Source organism: Octopus bimaculoides, chromosome 4 (genome assembly GCF_046866305.1).
Source record: "Octopus bimaculoides isolate indiv1 chromosome 4, ASM4686630v1, whole genome shotgun sequence".
In the NCBI taxonomy this organism is placed as follows: domain Eukaryota; kingdom Metazoa; phylum Mollusca; class Cephalopoda; order Octopoda; family Octopodidae; genus Octopus; species Octopus bimaculoides.
In genome coordinates, this window is record NC_142931.1 from 12,245,307 (window position 1) to 12,261,960 (window position 16,654).

General features: G+C 33.2%; 1 protein-coding gene across 22 annotated transcripts in view; it reads right to left on the bottom strand.

The window, feature by feature from the left end:
• Positions 1 to 16,654, bottom strand: part of LOC106883563 (uncharacterized) — a 105,826-nt gene that overhangs the window by 41,731 nt on the left and 47,441 nt on the right. For 9 of the 22 annotated variants that reach the window (XM_052966893.2, XM_089350287.1, XM_089350293.1 and 6 more), the window contains one exon: positions 9,303 to 9,399. The exons of the other annotated variants lie outside the window; for them this stretch is intronic. The gene's annotated coding sequence lies outside the window, so the exon portion shown is untranslated. The remainder of the gene's footprint in view (positions 1 to 9,302; positions 9,400 to 16,654) is intronic. 22 annotated transcript variants of the gene reach the window in all.

Consider the following 16,654-nt stretch of genomic DNA (forward strand, 5'->3'; position numbering starts at 1 on the left):
ACCAACACCAGTTGTCAAGCAGTGGTGGAGGACAAAACACATATGCATATATACACAGGCTCTTTCACTTTCCACCTACCAAATCCACTCACAAGACTTTGGTCATCAGGAGGCTAAAAAGGAAGATACTTGCCCAAGGTACCACCATGTGGTTGAAAAGCAAACTTCTTATTACACAGCTATGCTTGCACCTAACATTAAAAAAAAGTCAGGTTCTTTTCTAAGAAACAGTAAATACTCGGTTATAATAGCATTATTAACCTTCATTTTGTCTTTACAAGGGCAAATCTATTTTTAAACATTAACCCTTCTACCAACAAATGTAAATCTGAGCATTTATTGATTCAATAGTTAACACCTTGGAAGGAATAAAATTATGTTAAAGCTCTTAAGGTTGATATGCTTGGAGTTACCTCTTTATTTGCCAATGAAACTAAACATTTTCATTGCTTATGTAATGTTTTTCAAATATTCCAACCATTAAAAATGGTTTTACCTATTTAACTACACAATCTGTTTTTTTGTTTTTTTCCCCCCAATTATTTATCAGTGACAAAAGCAGCCATTGTGATGAATATTACTTCGCACATCCAACATATTTTGGATGTGCTGCATAGAATGCTGCAGACTGCAGTCAGCATCCTGAGAAATCATCTTGTGTAGATGGTAAATGCTAAAAAGCAGAGATTATATTGGTTGACAAAATTTCATCAGCACCAGGGGATGGCACTGTTGCCTCACATATTAGGTTGGATGTGCTAATTAATATTTGTTATGAAGCTACTTCTGTTGTTAATAGCTAATTCATACACAGCCCACCAGCTTTTTGTGACATTGCTGACTGTTTAGTCAGTTAAACTATATCAGTTTGATTGATTTTTCAATCTTAATAAAAAAAGATACATTTGCAACCTTTAGTTGGCCTCTTTACTCTCATGTTTTCAATTCTGAAACACATTGATGTCAGAAAATAAGACATTTTCCCAAGTTGACACAAATGACATCTCTAACAAGGAGTGTTCTGAACATAGAATCCACTCTAGATTCCTCACTCACCATGCAAGTTATAATTTGATGGCCTTCCTTACAAATAAATTATATTCACTAGACCTCTACACTAATTATCATTACCAACAACAATACTACTTTAATATCTTGCTTTTTTTTTTTTTTTAATCTCTCATGCTATCCCAAGCATATTGCTTTAATTTTGTATACCTTCTCATGTAATTTTCTCATCACTTTTTGGTAAACAGTGAAGTTTATGCTTCACCGAGAAAGTCTGATAAGAGGGAAATGTGCAGAATACCTTCCCATAGATACTAATATAATATTAGTTGTTAAGCTAATGCTGTCTTTTCTTCACTGCATAATTATTTTAAACTGGATTTTCGATACATTAAATGTACTAACAATAATTCATAACCTGTGTGGTAACGTTTCCTTGTGAGCACTGTGAAGCTCATGAAAGAATGGTAAATACAAGGGAAAGGAGAAGACTGTGGAAGTGCTGAGTATTTAAAGGAACTGAGATTTTTCTTAGAAATTATTTAAGAATTTTGTCAGGATTAGAATGAGCAATTACATTGATGAGCAGAAACATAACTGATGATGTGCCAAGATCAAATATAATTTCATTACACAAATCCTCATCTTTAGAAAATTCCATTAAAAAACTGACATAGGAGTAGGTAACATTAATCCACAGAAATATCTAAAATGAAAAGAAAACAGATACTAAACCATTGAGCAAAATTAATTTTTGCTTGATTAAAATAACAAAGAGAAGATGTTTGTAAAATACTATTCAGCCAAAGAGAGACTTGAGCAATTAAAAGTTGAAAACCATTGTGATAGCACAAGCTTAGCAATTGTTTTTCATAATGATGACATCTCTGAGCAAATTAACCTCAGTCATTTATTTTTTCAGGTTAAAACTGCATTGCAATATCAGTGGTGTGTGCATGTGTGTTACTGTGACAAGCAGTTTTCACCAAATCTACACAATAGTAATTACTGTATTTCTGTCTGATGAAATTTTAGGCCACCTTGATATTGACATTTTTCTGTGTTATTTACTGTTTTAATTTACTTCAAAAAAAAAAACACCAGTGAATGAGTGGGTGGGTGAGTGAGTGAAAAAGAATGAGTGAGAGAATGTATCCTTGTATTTGTCTTTTGTTGAAGATATCAAGACTCAAGAATGGCTTGTATATTTGGTTTGATCTGATAGGTATGTTACGCACGTACGCACACAAACACACAATGTCTCATAGTGACAGGATACATTTAAACACAAGTAATTTGGACTGGAACAAGTATGTTTATAATGGAAAGTGTATAATACAAAGCCTTGTGACCAGCAGTCCTACCATTATGAGGCACCGTGTATGTGTGCATATGTGCGTGTGCATTTATAGAATCTAGTAATGATGGAAGTGGTGGCCACGGTTATATACTAAAATTACAAGTTTAAAATTTTTTAAAGATAAATCATAACAACAAAATTTAATAATCAAGTCTACAGTTTGGGTAATGTCAGTGTGCATGCACGATAGAGTGTAAATGATTTAAGAGGAAAACTGTATAAGAGGCATCAGATGTTGTGCAAGAGAGAAGACTGTGCTGGTTGGGTCATGTGATGCATATGGATGAGGACAGTGTGGTAATAATTACTGAGATTATTATTACTCACAGTTATTTCCATCATCTCGGCAGCCAGTCGAAAACGAGGCTTTGGAATGATATTTAAACATGGCTGACTCCTGACCAGCAAGGTTCCCGACTAAAACAACTAGTGACGGATACCATACTCTCGTTCTTAGAAGAGTGAAGCCTATTTACACCCAATCATTTCCAGTTTGATAAACCAGAATTACCACAATTTACTCTTCTAAGAACGAGGGTAAAGTATCTGTCAATTGTTTTAGTCGTGAACCTTGCTGATCAAGAGTTAGCCATGTTTAAATATCATTCCAAAGCCTTGTTTTCGGCTGGCTGGTGAGATGATGGAAATAACTGTGAGTAGTAATAATAACAGTAATTATTACCACGTTCTCCCCTGCTGAAGAATCTGAGCACCACACAGCGAGCTCATAAAGTTCTTAGTCATTAAAATATGTGAGATAGAGAGAGAGAGAGAGAGAGAGAGAGAGAGACAGAGAGAGAGAGAGAGAGAGAGAGAGAGAGAGAAGAGAGAGAGAGAGAGAGAGAGAGAGAGAGTAGTGAATGTATGTAACTAGGGAATGGCGGGAATAATACAGGGCATTACAGAATTTCGGATAGTTCACGCTTCAACAATCTCACCAGTTCGATAACCAGAATTACTATAGACATAAAGTGCTGAGCTCTAATTGTGGAGGGTACCAGAAAGACGTGGGACAATGTGGTGAGAAAGGATCTTCGGATGCTGGGCCACACTGAGGAAATAAGGGACTGGGAGATGTGGTGATTTACCATACTTGATAAGACACATCAAGTAAAATCATTGTCTTCTACACATACAGGCTTGTCCTTTCAGGGTAGGTGCCACTTAAAATGCACCCACACTAGTTCCACTTAAATAGTACCCATGCTACTTAAAAAGCACCTGTGCTGGTGCTGCATTAACACACCCATGCCAGTGGCACATAAAAAGCACCCAACACTTAAGTGGTTGGCATTAGGAAGGGCATCCATCTGTAGAAACCATGCCACAACAGACAGAGTCTGGACAGCTCCCTACTACCCAGTTCCATGTCAAACCATCCAACCCATGCCAGCATGGAGAGTGGACATTAAATGATGATGAACTGATGATGATGAATACTTGACTCAAAGCAATACATAGCTCATTGCTTCTTAAGTATTTTACTAACATACTGTTGCTAATAAATTAAATGAGTCTAACTCCAATGTCACCTTTCAGATAAACACATTTTAAAGTTGGTGTGGATTTTTTTAATTTTTTCCTGTAATACACAACTAATTAAATTTATATGCACATTATCAAAAAATACAATGTATGGGCAGTCAATAATTTCAATAAATAGGAAATATATAAAACATTAATAATAATTCACGAGGTGCATGCAAAACACCAAGAATCCAGAAAATAATGCATCCACTAACTCTCAATGTCCTCTGGCAGATTGAAATATGAATATGCTGATTACTGTTGTATTTCACCATTAGAGAACGATGACAAAAATACAATAGCAATCAGCATGTTTGCATTTGAATCTGCCAGAACAGACTGGGAATGAAGAGATATGTTATTGTGTAGAAAATACTAAGTTATACGACTTTTCTGTGGTTTCTAGGTCTTGCAACCAACTGTTTGTAGAAAATAAGGCAACTTTCTGGTATTGCGATCTTTTGGCAAAGGAATCCACCATCTTTTCCCCTTCACCTTTGAAATACCAATTTGACCAGGGTACTGCTTCTTTAAAAGCTATTTTTGTCTTCTTCTTTATTATATTGATACTCTGGTTACTTGGTTTCGTCAGAATAGGTTCACTTATCAAGATACTGACTGTTGTGAATTTGTGATTGAAATGTTGACTTGTCCCTTGTCAAAAATCATGCCATTTATTTTCTCTTCTTTATAGCACAATCAACAATGTTATAGAACAATTCTGGAGTGGGAATTTCAGAATTTTTGTTTTATGTGTTCTCATTAAATTGTGTACACTGTCATTATCATTGTGGCTTCATTTTTAAAAAAATGATTAATCTCCTTTGTGCTCCTGGCATTAGAATTCAAAAACTTAATGAACAACCCTCTAACAGTCCAGTTGTGAACTGAAATGAACTGTTGAGAACTGCTGTGTATCACAGAATATGGTAAGTTTTTCTAATAGTTGTAACTCTCACTAATATCTAACAAAATTACTTTAGGAGATACAATTGTTCATACTTTTAGTATTTTGAAAACTAAAGGTCATTGAGATATGATGCTTTCACTGAAAGAAACTAGAGAACTTAAGATATCTACAATACACACATGGTGGACTTAACGACTTTTTAGGAGAAAAGACTCTTCAGATTATTAGCAACAAAATACATATATAAATTCAGTCCTCGTACAACTATTAGCTCCTTACTTAATAGTGCTTGATTACAAATGACATTTACTGAAACAAAAGGTTCACAGATATTACCACACATAAACAATACGAGAATAACCTACAACGAAATTTATCAGTTACAGTGGGACTCCTAATAAAGCTTGCTAAATAGCCTGAAAGTAGTCATTAACAATACTATTTGATATAAAGCAAAATAGAAATGAAGATCTGAAACTGGCTCCATTTTATAGTTCTAAAGCAGTAAAAATTATTTGGCTTTTAGAGTAGTTTCATCAATGTGAATAAGAAAGCATTTGAATTTTTCCATGGTTTACTTAAAACAAAAACATAAGTCTGATATTTGTATTTATCTAGCTTGAGTTGTTGATTTGGGAAATTTCAAAATGAATAATTATATATGAAAAATGAGGTTAAAGTGAAAACAAAAAATTGCTTATTGAGTTAATCAAGAGCATGGAAATATGTCAAAATAGAAAATAAAACAGGCACTAATTAATATTTGTAACAAATATTTCAAATGGACCTATTCAAACTATAAATTTACCCAATGCAAAGTGTTTTCTTTTGTTTCAGTAATCAATAACAAACTTTCCCACCAGCCTATATATCATGTTTACTTGTGTAAAAGTTGCTTACTCACACACATTAGGGGAAAGGCTGGTACAAAACTTTTATAATCAAAATCTACATGAGAGATGAGACAAAGGCCAAGGTGCTTTTCAAATTACGCAACATATCTACTGTTAGCTATTAGTGCAATTAGATAAATGAGCTGTCATGTAGAATACAATAACAAAAGAAAATGCAAAGATGATTATGAAATAGCTGCTATGTGCAAAATACATAACTATGAACTATTATAATAATAAAGAAGTCATTAAAGGAAATCCAATTTCGGTACCAAAGTAGATTTAAGGTGAAGCATAATTATGAAATTATCTCAATAGCAAAATACATTTACTTGTATAAAATGCAAGAAATTTAAAATGAAATATGAAGATAAAAATTGGGGGTAGTATTAACTCAAGCATAAAGAAGAGGATAAAGTATATAACTGATAATTAGATACAAAATATGGCAAAGTCACATTATATTCAAGTAAATATGGTAATTACAACTTAAAAGCCATCAAAGCCAAGTTCTTCATCATCAATGATACCAAAGAGTTCCTCATATTCCAGCTGTGTCAGCCTTTTTGTCTGCATCCTATAATGGTGGTACTTCCTCTTTTTCCAGTTCTTGGCTATCTAAAATTCATCTCCAGTCATATCTAACCTTACTATTTGATATTCCTGTCCTAAAGAAACAATCATTTAGACTGGAATATCATCCTGCACATTCTTTACTCAAAATGCTACAAAAGACAAGCTTGGTTTCTTGAGGTTACCACTTTTAGTCAGTTCTCTTTGATATGCAAACATCCATGCCATCCACAGCTGATGTATCTTATCCTTCAATACCTTATTCAGTACCACATCCAAAAATTGTAGCAAACATGCGAGACCATTTTGTATCATAGTTTGAGCTATATTCTGTGACTTAAACCCACTCTTTTACCTTTTCTGTCTTGAGTGGAAGGAAACGGTCTGATCTCTCGACATGGTTTCTTCTTTAGACATTTCCTGATTTTGTTTCATGTTTGGTTGAGCCACACTACAACTCCATCTTCATCCATCCAGCCCCTTGGGAAATGGTAAACTCCAAACAAAAAACATCAGTTTCCAGACCCTTCATTCAGTTTCAATAGTGGGTATTCAACTAAACTACCAGCTCATTGTATAAATATGTAAGTGACAGAGTATTCCACAAACACAATGTCCATAACATAATTCACATGCTAAATCAGCAAGATACAGTTTATGTGGTAAGCTTAACCCTTTGAGTAACTGTACCAGTAATCCAATTTCAATCACAAAACCTGGGCTGACACAAGTTTATGGTGGAAAACTTGTCCAAGATGCTACACAGTGTGAAATGAACTTGATAACCAGTTGGCTATTTCTGTACCCTGTACATGTGTGTAATGTAAATATATTAGTTTTGGGGTTGTAACTGTAAAGGAATTTCGAGAAGTAGCAGAACATTTACTGATGGTAGGGTATTCAATATATTTATCATAAAATCAGTTTTGACTGGGATTTCAAGTTTTGTCTGATAGCTTATTCAATCAACTTGAGCAGCTACGCAAAACTTGAAGTCCAGTCAAAGCTAATTATATACATACATACATTCACACACACAAAATTAGCTTTGCCAGCATGGAAAGAAAAGAGGTTAAATTATATATATATATATATATATATATATATATATATATATATATATATATATATATATATATATATCATATATATATTATATATTATATATATAAACTGAGCTTTGATGAAAAACCTTTTCTCCGTGTGGTAAATTGCAGTGAAAAATCTAAAAAGAAAACTGCACAGAAATTTTATGTTGGACAAAAACTTTTTTTTTTTTTTAATGAAATGAAATATTACATAGTCACTCAGTTTCACTTGTGCTAATGACTAAGAAAGTGATGTTTTGTGTGTGTGCACACAAAAAGTTTTACAGCCATTTATCTACACATCAAATTTTTATTGGAAGAATTGTCTCGGCAGCTGAATGCTGTTTTTTACTGCTGTCTACTCCCAGACAGAGCAAAACGAGTACTCTTCCTTTAAGCAAAATTAATGGGGCAGTGTCATGTAACTTGTTCAGGGGCAAATAACACAGTGCCTATGGCAGGAAGGTTTGTACTAATCCATCTTACACATTTCCTATATTTTTAGAGTGTAAACCTGTTAAAATTAAATGACTGAGATCTACAATATATGTTGGTAAGTCTGATCTTCATTCTCATCATCATTTCAATATTTACTTTTTCACACAAGAATGAATCACATGAAGCTCTTTCAGGCAAATTTTTCTACAGTCAGATGTTTGTCCTGTAGCCAATCCTCACCTGTTTACAAGTAAAATGACATTTCCATTGTCCTTCAAACACAAACAGCTCAACAGCAGACATGCTTTCAAAGAAGATTACTAACAAATGATACTGTTTTTGCATGAACAGTGACATTGTTTACAATCAATGAACAAATGCCAAACAAGGAGACGCAAACAAACACACAAGGATCTTCTTACAGTTTCTGTCTACCACATTCAGTTATAGGATTTGTTTGTCCTGGGACAAGAGCAGAAGAAACTTGCCCAATGAGCCATACAATAGGACTACATTTATAAACTATGTTGTTATGTTTGTGCCTATAGACACTGATATAAGAATATTATTGTTATTTTTACATGGAGTCTTTTGTGTTATTGTGAGTTGGGTGGTTCAACATGTTCAAATATATGAAATCAAATATACTTTACACTTGCCTCCTCATTTTTTATACCACCAACTACAGGATATGAATAGGATCCTCTATTCCAAGCTAGTTACTCATGTAATGTACCTTGCCTCAAACACATATACACACACACACACCAGTTCTTAGACTTGAAACTGATTTAAGGATCAGTAAACCATGCCATCAAAACAGTCTTTACAAACCAAATATTATCTCTAGAGAAAGGCGAAGCTTAAAAGAATTTATATGTTCTACATGAAACAGGAATTTCTAATCCTTTTCTTTTTTTTTTTTTTTTTTTTTTTTTGCTTTCCTGAAAGTATCATGGTAGACAAACATTAAGGTAATCATACATTAATTTTATATTTCAATTTATTACTGATAAGTTGCCTTAGCTAGCAAAACAATAAACTCTCTCATTAGTGTCCATTGCTTTCATCAGTTGGCTTTAACCAGATTCACTCCAATTTCCATTGTCTATACTGTTTAAAAATTAACATCTTGTTTGCTTGTTTGAATCATTTTATTTACCGTTTTTAGATTTAACACCCCTATAGGTAATTTTTGTTTACTAATTGCCTGGATGATCTCAGCCAATCAGAAGTTTTTCAGCTCACTATGCACCTAAGAGCCAACTGTATGGTATATAGCATGCAGAGCATCCCAGTGAGCTATTTTGTCTGTGTCATTATTATTGATCTCTTACTGGTCATCTTCCTAAAAGATTAACTCTGCTTACTGATCTTGAACTTTCTATGACTTTTTATCATCCTTTTAAACAAACAATCTACTGAACTGTAGTTGTGTTAGTATTTTATTAATCTTTCACGGCTGGTACTGTTATGACATTTATAACATGAAAACATTTACATACCTAATTCATTTATACCTAGTTAAATAGATCAGGGTTTCTCAAATTGGGTTCTGCATCAGCTATTACTGGTTCCATGGATAATTTTAGGGAAATAAACCTGTGGTATACATAGATAATTGTAATGATACAGTTATTAAAAAAAATCTGTAAAGTGGTTGATGAAATGAGTAGAGATAGATTAGGTTCAAGAAGATTCTTTAGTCTTGCTAAGAGAATGACAACCCTCTTTAGTGCTAGCACCAAGATAAAATGCACCCAGTATACTTTGTAAATTGTGTGGTGTTAGGAAGGGCAACCAGCAGTAGAAACTATTTCAAAGATTGAGACATGGGTAAGACATGGTCCATTGAGCTGTCCAGTAGGGCAGTAACTTCAAATAAGAAGTGATTCAGACCCAACCAACCAGTCAATGCCAACAATGGAAACCAACTTAAAAGTTACAATCTTTGTATTTATGTTTATCCTTATCAATGATCTAATCAGAATAAACAAATACAATTTACTGCAAAAATGTTCAGTTTTAAACATGTTTTGAGATTTTGATAAAAAATCAAAATTCCATTACTAGTGTCTATGGACTCACCAATAATTCCAAGTAAGAGAACTCCACACAAAAAGAATTTAGTACATGAACTAACAAAAAATAAAACTATGGAGTTGAAACAATTTATGGAAACACTTTCTATTCAGTTTCCTAACTAACACCAACATATAGCTATCAGTCTCTTACTTTAATCCCTTCGAGGCCTACTGTTGCTGCTATTTCTCCCCCAACACACTCATGCTCTCTCTTACTCCTTTGGTCATTACTCATTTATTCACCCTCTAAGTCACATTTGAATCCAATGAATGGAGACTACACATAGAGGACTTTTTACTTTTACAGGCAACAAGGCAACCTCACTAGTGCAAGCATTATGATAAAATATACCCGGAGCACTTTATAAAGTAGTTGGTCTTGGGAGAGCATCCACCCATATAAAACTCTGCTATAAATGGAACATGCAGATGAAACATAATCCTATGACTTGTCTAAGACACTAGTAGCTCTAAAAACTGAGATGGATTGCAACAACTTGTACAACCCAAATCAGCATGGAAAGTGGACATAAGATGATGATGATGGTGATGATGAATTTACTTTTGCATTTCAATTTCAAAACTTGTTAAGACAATAACACTGTACTGGAGTTACCAAATATAAATATATATATGTTAAGTTGTTTAGTACAAAGACTACTGGGTCAAGAAAATCAAATTTAATGCAGAATTTACAGTAAATTTTTCTAGCTCCAACATGCTAGATTAACTAATCTTTTTGATATCAACCCACCTGAGACAATTTCAGTTCTCTGATACTTACTTCCAGTTTTGAAGTGATCAAAATTAAAACCACCCATTAAAAGTTTAATAATGATTAAGATTTATCTTACTGAATTCATTACTTTCAAAATTAATTGAAACAAAGATAGCATATTTCAATATAAATATGGTAACAAAATGTTTAAATAGAGCATGTTAGTACATACATACCATTTACACAGACCAAGAGAAGCTACTAACACCAACTGTCCACTATGATAAATCAATTGAACTTTCGAACTATTTTCAGTGGCTTAAAATTCTTTCCTTTCACCATTCCATTACACCACATTTTGAACATTTAGTACTCATTGGTCCAACATACTTTTCATTCTTGTTTCTTCAAATACATTATCATTTATTGTGAAAGAGACTATCTTTTCTGGTTCCTTTTAAAGCACCCAATGTAGCATTCTTCCTCTCACTCACCTCTTTTCACAGTACATGTGCATACACACAACACAATTTGATAAAAAATAAGACCTATACAAACTCACACAGAAAAATCATGAAAACCTCATACATAGTTACACTTATAATATTCACACATGCATCTACCCATATTCTACTGCTACAAAAACATTCTCTCTAATGTTCACCTTGGTACTTTTGCCCTCTGTTCTTTCTCTCTGCTGGTAAATACTATTACTCAACCCACCCCATCTCATTTTTATTAACTTCCAACCTTTTCCCAAGGTTTTACTTATTCTAACATTGTCTTTTCCCACTGCTGCTACTCCACTTCCCTCTCCTGTTGTTTACCTTAGTTTGTCGTTGTTGTGCTTGCAGTACAACATCAAATTGATTGTTGTGATGTGATTGTGAGATTTTGAAATCAATGTTGCTTAAGTTGACAAGTGGTGCATAGACACATGTATTTCTTTATTTAATAAAAATATAAGCTTTTCTAATTAATGAAAGTGCAACTACACAAGATTTGATTGAAGGCCAAAATTTATACATATATGAAAGCTATGTCTTTTTTTTTTTTTTTGGTGTTGGGGGGGGGGGGGCTACAATATATAATCAGATTACTTTTGTTTTAAGTTTTTCTCAATTTCCTATGAAAAATTAACATATCATTCTTGTTTAAAATTATAGTAATGTACAAATGAAATGCTTCTGTGCAAGCCAGACTATATGAAAATTCTCCAATTGTAAATTGTGTATATGTAATATAGAACAATTTGATCCAGTTCTGTGCAACTTAAAGTTTCGCTGGCTTCTGACAGGAGCCTGAAAGAGAACAGCTTCTGTTAGAGGCCTGTGAAACTTTTAAGCTCATAAAACTGAATCAAATTGCTTTAAATAATACATGTAACTTCAACTAAACGTGTTGAGTGTCCTTTTATATATACACACACTAATTTTGTGTGTGTGTGTATGTAGCTTGTTAATATATACAGTAATATACGAGGGTAATCCCAAAGGTAAAGTCTCCAAAGTGCTGGGGACACAAGGAAACAGTGCATGCAGCTATTGGCAACACTGTTGTGTTTGTTGCACCTGCTCCTGCGTGCGCCTCACTGCTACACTCAGTCTTGGCTTGGCAGTCGTATCTGATGGAGCTCTCGATTGATGTTACCACTAGATGTGAAGTTCACACAGTTATTAAGTTTTTGAATGCAAAAAGCATTAAACCAATTGAAATTCATCACCAATTAACAGAAGTGTATGGTGAGTCGTGTATGGATGTCAAAAACATCCGCAAGTGGTGTAGGGAGTTTGCAGTTGGTCATACTGAAATTCACGATGAAGAAAGAAGCAGGCGATCATCAATTTATGACAAGATAGTCGTGAAGTTGAGCAAATCCTGCATGAAAATTGGCGGATCACTCTGGATGATCTCCACATTTTGGTTCCTGAGGTTTCCTGAAGCACCATTCATAGGGTTTTGAGTGAGAAGTTGCAATATTGGAAGGTGTGCGCAAGATGGGTCCCACAAATGCTCACAGAAGACCATAAACAGCAACCCACCTTATAGTCTGGACTTGACACCCAGTGACTACCACCTGTTCCCTAAGCTGAAAGAACCTTTGGCTGGAACGTTCTTCAGCAACAACGATGAGGTAAAAGATGAGGTTCAACACTTCCTCAACAACATAGCGGTGAGCTGGTATGACATGGGCATACAAAAGCTGTCCCAGCGCCTACAAAAATGCATCGACCGAAATGGCAATTATGTAGAAAAATAGATAAATGTTTAAACTTTAAAATGATGTAAACATCATTGACAATAAATGTTTCCATGATTTCCAAGTATTTTTGGAGACCTTATTTTTGGGATTACCCTCGTATTTCAAAACGAATAAGAAGTTGAAAAATATACGTAGAATGTACCTTAATCCCAATCCTCTGTATAGAGTTCGATGTGAACAGAACTACTTGTTTCACACCTTTATTAAATATTCAAACAACTAAACTTTCATTAGTGATACATATCAGCCCTATAATTAGATAGCGAGACATTCAGGGACAAAATTTTTTTTTTTTTTTTTTTTAAATCTCAGTGAAGAGATTCATGAAGGATGTGTTTGGAATTGAATCAAAAGAAGGCTTTATTTTTTGGCTCATATTGCATTGGTTACTGGCTAGCAAAAACAGGTGAAGCAGAAGCAATTAGAGAAAATTTAATGTGTGTGCAGTCTCGAGGCATATTCATGAAATGTTAAATTTTTGTCAAACTGAGTTAATGAGACAGGAGTCAACAGATGCTGTTGGTTTAGCAGTTTTGCTTGAGTTTGTTTACTCTATTTATGAAAATGGCATTGAAAAAGACTTATTAATTTGCCAACCTTTGGAAAGTCATGCTACAGAGAAAGCAATATTTAATTCATTTATGGAGAGAAAATGAAATTTCATGGAAACATTGTTCAATTATTTGCATAGATGAAGCTGCAGCTATGGTAGGCAAAATTCTTAGTTCTGTTGCAAGAATGAAAAAAATTCATTTTGCTGATTGCGTTTGCTGTTATCTTTTTCATCAGGGGCACTAACAATGAAGATTGCAAGATTTGAAATTAGCAATAAGCAATGCTGTAAATTTGGTCAATTTTATAAAATGAAAACCATAAGTACAAGCATCTTCAGTTTATGCGAAAATATAAGAACTCTGCATGTAATTTTATTACTATGCGCTGAAGTGTGCTACTTATCATATGGTTTTTCAAACTGCATGTAGAAATGGGTTATTTTTATCAGAACATCCTTTTGAACTTTCAACTAAATGAAAGAAGTGTTGGATGGGTAAACAGTATAACTTTCTGATTTTACATTAATAAGATTTAACCATGTAATGCAGGGTACCAATATAACATCTTTCAAAGTCTTAAATGTAAACTAAAACTCTAAGGAGATCATGTAGCTAAGGATCTCTTGAGTGTTTCGAAAATTTTAGTACTTTTTTTTAACTGTCAATCAAAATTTAAGTTGAAAAGCTGTTTGTAGACGTATTAAACTTAAGCAATCTTTTGAAGGAAGAAAAGGAAGAATAAATATTCACTGCAATGGATTTTATACTTAAAAATTCCAGCAAGTGGAAGTGATGAAAGTTTGGAGTGTATTATCAATGAAAAGCAAAATTTACAACTACATATACATTTTTAATGTATCTAATGACAAAAATGAGATTTAGAAATAGACTGAATTTAGAAGCTGACTTAAGGTTTACATGTAACATTCAGACTATTTCTGAAACTAGCAGCAGGTGATAAAGTTAAATTTTTCAAACTATTAAGGAAGGAAAAGTAACTGAATTATGCTAACACAATGTTATTTTCAACCCTTTCAATACCAACCTGCTTGAGACCACCTTTGTCCTATGATACAAACTTCCTGTTTTAAAGTGATCTAAATTACAATTTATCATCAAAATTTCATGTTGTGTTCCAGACTCCAGTTTAATAATTAGTTATTCTTTATTATCTTGGCAGTGCATTTCAACAGAAATATGATAGCAAAAGGGTTATCTTTTAGGTTATGAAATTTTTCTCCCAATCTAAGGTATTCCATTCATTGAAAATGCTTGAGATACCTGAAATAAAGCTAACATTTTTCATTCTGTGCAAAAGAATTGTACACTATCAAAAAATTAAAATACTAACCCACCCTCTAATCAATCATTTTACAAATAATAATTGTGTTATATGCTATTTTGGTGGGTTTTATGAGATCCAAAGTATTATGAATAAATCTATCTACAATTTGTCTTTTCTATAAGTGTCTTTTCCATGGTCATTGTTCTGACTAACTTTCTGCTCTAGCACTCTGCCAAGACCTTTACATGTGTCACCTTCTTCTCTTCTAAGGCACATCATTTCTCTGTTGAGCTTCCTGTTAGTCATGAGTCCTTTTATTCTAATAGCTTCTTTCCTCAAAATGCTGTTCTCTGCAACTCACTACCATCCTCCTGTTTCTCTCTGTAAGTTTTTTGTCAATCAATATCTTTTAAATTTATAGGCTCCTTCTTTTCACTCTTTGTAATCCCTTACACTACATTGGCCTCAAGTTAAATTAAAGAAGTTTACGCCTCTGCTCAACAGGCTATGAGCACTGCTTACCCTGCTCACATCAAGTAGTAACAGTAATGATTATGCTTTCAACTTGAGATTCTCTCAAATTTACACTGACGCCCAATTTAACACTATCACTTGGCTCATGAGAATTTTTAATTGTAAACATTTAGAACAGGTCTCTGATCTGAGAATAACAGTTTTTCCAACAGCAATAGAAGCTCTGAAAAGAGCAATGGATAGTGCTCCTTCTCTCACTATGTCAGATTCAGTATCCAATCTCAAAATCATTTCATATGTGATTGCTGTTAGCCATGATGTTAAAATTTGTTCTTTCTTTATTGTATTATCTTTCTCAGCATAAATTTCATTTTCATCTCATGATCATCACTGTCTACGTGTTTCTATTAATTTTGAAAATTAATAAGAATTTGAAAGGATTTAGAGAAATAAACTTTTCATTATTAAACTGGCTTGTAAAACAGCTGAAACAAAGGGATCTTGGATAAAAATTACAATGGAAGGTTTTAATTTAAATATGAATCCTTTTAAGACAAGCAGTTTTGTATCAATAAACTTGAGGTTTGGTATCAAAATGTTTAAATACAGAACACTGTTTTATAACTTGCTACTGAATCATATTAGAGATAGCAATATCAGTTAGTTTAATGTATTCAAGAAGCTGAGATTTATTTTAGCAGCCAACAATCACTGAATCACTAGAAAATCTAGAATTACACAAATGAACAGAATGCAGAATCTATCCAGATTTTTCTAATTGCTAGCAAGAACTAAAAGCTTTTTCTTTTCTTTCTTTCCTTTTTTTCTTTGAACTTTTGTTTCTGAACAAATGTAATTTGTAAGAGACTAACTTTTTCAGATCTATAACAATACAGCTCAAAAACTGAAGCCCAAATATTAAGCATTGACCAAACAGTATTTGTGTGTGAAAAATTTATAAGGGAGTAAACAGATAGGAATGCTAACCTTTTTTTTTCTTTTTCTAATCACATAAAGCCTATGCAACCAAAACAATCATATCCAATAATAGCTAATTCAATTCATATGTTACCAAAGTGAATTCTTTAAAATCTAGTTAAACATTATGAAATTATCAAAATATTGATTTCTTACAAAAACATTAAGCTGCAAGAAAGTGAAAAGCAAATGGGAACTTGTGATGTTCATGTCTTGTATTAAGGGATTCAAACTGGCAATCAAAACAAAATTAGACTTATGTTTCTGTATAAGTTTCAATAAATTCCTTTCCCCCCCCCCCTTTTTTTTAAAGATAAGTATTAAACTTAATATTTCGTTTGCACTTCAAGAGTGAAAAATAAAACAATAACAAATAGCTCTTTCATTACAGATAACAGATAAGAATACATGTAAGATAACAAATTACTTCCTAAGATAAACAACCAGAGAATCAATGATTTTGGGGAGTAAAACATGAAATAAAAATAAAAAAACAATTTT